Below are 4,421 nucleotides of genomic sequence, written 5' to 3' on the forward strand. Positions count from 1 at the left end.
TCATATCTAAAAATGTGAGATCTTGAGGAGAGAAAAAGAGAGCTTGAAGAGATTTTACAAGAGAGAGGTTAATTTCTTTTGGGTAAAAATCAAAGCTTCATCTTTGGGACGAGCTTGTGGGTTATATAAGTCGTTGGTGTTCTCCTTCATAGTGGAATCTCCCTTCACCCCCTCCTATGGACGTAGGCAAGTTTGCTGAAGCACGTAAATCTCGTGTCTTTACTGTTTTCTGGGTGTTAGCTATTACTTGTTGGTTTCCTTGATATTCAGACCTAGATTTGATATTTAGAAGAGTTATATCTCACATTGTTAAGATATATTACTTCTGTTCTTGTTTTCTTAGTGAAAACGGGAGTATAGAGGTTGGCTTAAGCTTTTGTGAAAATAAAAGCAATGGCTTTCTCTCAGGTTATATCCCTTCCGTGGCGTGAGGGCGTGACTCTGAGCCCAACAATTGGTATCAGAGCTCCTTGATCAGATTGGCGGTGGTAAAGCTTCCGATTTGAGGTGGTGTTTTGGGTATTGTGTGGTGCACACAAGGTATTTGTTGGAATTCCTGAGAGAAGCGGTTTACTAAAGCAAGCAGAGAATGACGTCTATAAGTAAAACAGTTAAAGTGAGAAAGTATGAGATTAAAAAATTCAATGGGAAGAATGATTTTTTCTATAGGAGGATGCAGATGAAAAACTCGTTGATTTCACAAGAGTTGCACAAGGCTTTGGCAGGAAGAGAAAGAAGCACAAAGATATGTCAGATGAGGATTGGGAAGAGTTAGATCTCGAAGCACAGCGTCGATTATCCTATGTCTTGAGAGGGACGTTGCTTTCTTGGTGGATGGAGAGGAAACGCCTGCGGGCGTGTGGTCAAAATTAGAGAGTACTTTCATGATGATGAGTCTAACAAATTGGATCTACTTGAAATCCAAATTGTATACTTGCAAGATGGAGGAAGGCTCATCAATCCGAGAGTACATAAACAAGTTCGATAGGATCATATCGGATTTGAAGGACATTAATGTGACAGTAGAAGATGAGGATCAAACACTTCTACTACTTCTTTCTTTACCAAAGTCTTATGAGAACCTGGTACAAACATTGATGCTTGTAGGAGACAATTTAAAGATAGATGAGACTAGAACGACGCTTCTGGAGGATGATATTTGGAAAATTACAACTAGTGATATGGTCACTAGTGGTAACAAGGAGCAATTACAAGGATTGTTTGTAAGGGGAAGGGGCAATGAGCGAGGAAAAGGAAAGTGAGGAAAGTCTAGATCAAAATCAAAACCTCTTGCGGGAAGACCATATTTCAAATACGGTGAGCTAGGATATTTCAAAGTTGACTATTCTAATAAGAGAGGAGGTGGGAAGGAGAACAACAACGAAACCGAGAGGAGAGAAGTCAGGAAGAGGCAAGTTACGTCTCGGAGGAAGGGAGTGAGAAAGAATGCTACACAGTTATGGGTGATGAAGATATCTCCGGTAAGTGGATTCTTGATTCGGCTTGCTCTTACCATATGTGCCCAAATAGGAAGTGGTTTACTACCTATAGAAGCATTAATGGTGGAATCGTATTGATGGAGAATAACCATGCTTGTAAAACGGTGGGGCTTGGCGATATCAAAATCAGGATGCATGGTGGAGTGGTCAGAACCCTGACGGATGTGAGGCACGTTCCCGACTTGCGGAAGAATCTTATCTCAGTTGGTGCTTTGGACTCCGGTGGTTGCAGGATAGTAACAGAAAAGGGAGTAAAGAAGATTGTTCGAGGTTTCCTAGTAGTGATGAAGGGTGTTCGTCACGATAACCTATATACTCTCTCGGGTACGACGGTGATAGGAGATGCAACAGTTGGAACTGAAGGAAGTTGTGGAGACCCATGTGAGCACACTCGGTTATGGCATAGGCGGCTTGGGCATATGTCAGAGAAGGGTCTAGATCTGCTTGGTAAGGAAGGTTTGCTGAAGAAAATGAAGAAACCTTGCATGGACTTTTACGAGTATTTTGTGTACGGGAAGGCGCATAGGACCCAATTCTTGAAAAGCAATCACAAGAGCAGAGGTATATTAGACTATGTGCACACAAATGTGTGGGGTCCGGCTCCGATAATTTTCAAGGGCGGTTCCAGGTATTTTGTCTCTTTCATAGATGATCATTCTAGGTATGCTTAGATTTATTTTCTTAAGCATAAGAATGAGGTATTTGAGATATTCAAGAAGTGAAAGATAATGGTTGAGAACAGAACAGGTAGGAAACTAAATACACTGAGATCTGATAACGGTACAGAGTATACAGATGGTGCTTTCAAGAAGTTCTGTGATCAGGAGGGTATTGCTCGACACTGGACAGTCAGGTCTACACTATAGCAGAATGGAGTCGCAGATAGACTGAACCGTACATTGCGGGAGAAAGCAATGAGTATGTGATCATATGCTGGTTTGGGCAAAGAATCGTTGGCAGAAGCGGTTGCTACAGCTTGCTACGTAGTGAATCGGTCTCCACATTCAACATTGGATGGTGATATACCCTATCGGGTATGATCAGGGGAGCATGCAGATTATGATAGGCTCAGGATTTTCGGATGTACAGCCTACTATCATGTCAACGAGGGAAAGCTTGATGCGAGAGCCAAGAATGCAATATTCTTGGGGTATGCAAATGGCGTAAAAGGCTATCGCCTTTGGTGTACAAAAGATTCCAAGTTCATGATCAGCAGAGATGTGACATTTGATGAGAAATCCATGATAGCTTTATCATAAGCTAGGGCGCCCGAGGATGATGGTGTTGGGACTGTTAGGATTTCAAAGTCCCAGTGATTGAAATATAACCTAAAGACTAACCAGGTTCTAGTCATGTTCAAGTGAAAAATCATGGAGACACTTGGGAAAAGAGTGATGATGAGATTGAACAGGAGGAGGTTCAGCAAGAAAATGTACATGTATTACAACAACAGTAGTTCAAAGACAGTTTGGCTTTCACTAGGCTAATGCGAGCATACAAGCAAGTTCAGAAGCTAAGGTCAGATTAGCATCTGAAGCACTATGAGTAGGTAAATTTTGTTGAGTACACACTCTCGGTGGAGGATGATGAGTCGGTCATATTCAAAGAAGCTATTCGGGATAGGGATAGTGAGAATTGGTTGTCTGCGATGAAGGAAGAGATGGAATCTCTCCGGAAGAACCAAACATGAGAGGTAGTCCTATTGCCCATATGGAGGAAAGCTATTAGTTGTAAGTGGGTGTACAAGAGAAATGAGGATTGATTTGTGAACAATAGATTGAGCTAAAAGATACTTATACAAAATTTGGATTAGCTCTAGCCTTTATATATGAGGACAATAGATTGAGCTAACTCGATCGAAATTGACTTGACCGTATGAGATAAGGATAACCAAGTCACTTATTAAACAAGTTACTCCACCGGATCCAACTAACCCGAATGACCCATACTAACTTCAAATCATGTTTTATAGTAATGAAGATGTTTCAGCTAACATACTCGGCCTCTAATAAGCTCTAATGTGACTTCCTTTGCAAAGGTTTCAATATATAAAGCAGCTGCAAAAATTCAAATGAATGAGTGCCCAAACACGCTTACTGTGTTCGATACACTGTGCACGTGACTAAAGGAGTATTTTGCACATAAGCCATCGGTCTATCATGTACTAATGTAGTGAGTAGTTTTATTGAAAGTTGTATACCCATTTATTTTAAACCCACTCTCCTCTGAAATTATTCTCAACCATAAGAGAAGTGAGGGTATATAAGTTGAAGCACAACTGAACTATTGTTTATCTTTTATTTTAGGTTGCACAAATCTTGGGTCACATGGCTTGTGGATTTCTTAATGAATCCAATATTCTTGAAGTTCAAGACTTACCTTTAGGAAATCTTTAATCCCTTCATTGTTTTGTTCATATGTTAATAAAAATGAAGTAGGAGGTAAGCAAGCGACATGAAGTAGGAGATGATCAGCACAATAGGGACAAATATTGATGATGTAGTATCTCATGCGTGCCTCACCAATACTATGGTTATAATACAAAAAGTAACGATAAATGTACTACACTTCTCATACTACTTTGTCGCTATCACAAGCAAAAGAGTAGAGTCATAATGAGTCAGTACTTTTTTTTTACAATTTTTAAGCAAGGACCTCACTCTTTTATTTGTGATAGTGCCAAAATAGTATGAAAAGTATACTACACTTATCATTAATCCAAATAGAAACAAGGGTGCATAATGTGGTTCCACAAAGTTCAACTTGGAAGAATTTAATTCATAATAGGAGATGACAAATTGGTACGAGAGATGACAAACAAAGATAAGGCTTGTAGATCACATCTTATTTTCACAAACAAAAAAAACAAAGATAAGGCTTGTAGGTCACATCTTATTTTCACAATCAAAAAAAAAAAAAAAA

The sequence above is a fragment of the Asparagus officinalis genome, chromosome 8, assembly GCF_001876935.1.
Source record: "Asparagus officinalis chromosome 8, Aspof.V1, whole genome shotgun sequence".
Classification (NCBI taxonomy): domain Eukaryota; kingdom Viridiplantae; phylum Streptophyta; class Magnoliopsida; order Asparagales; family Asparagaceae; genus Asparagus; species Asparagus officinalis.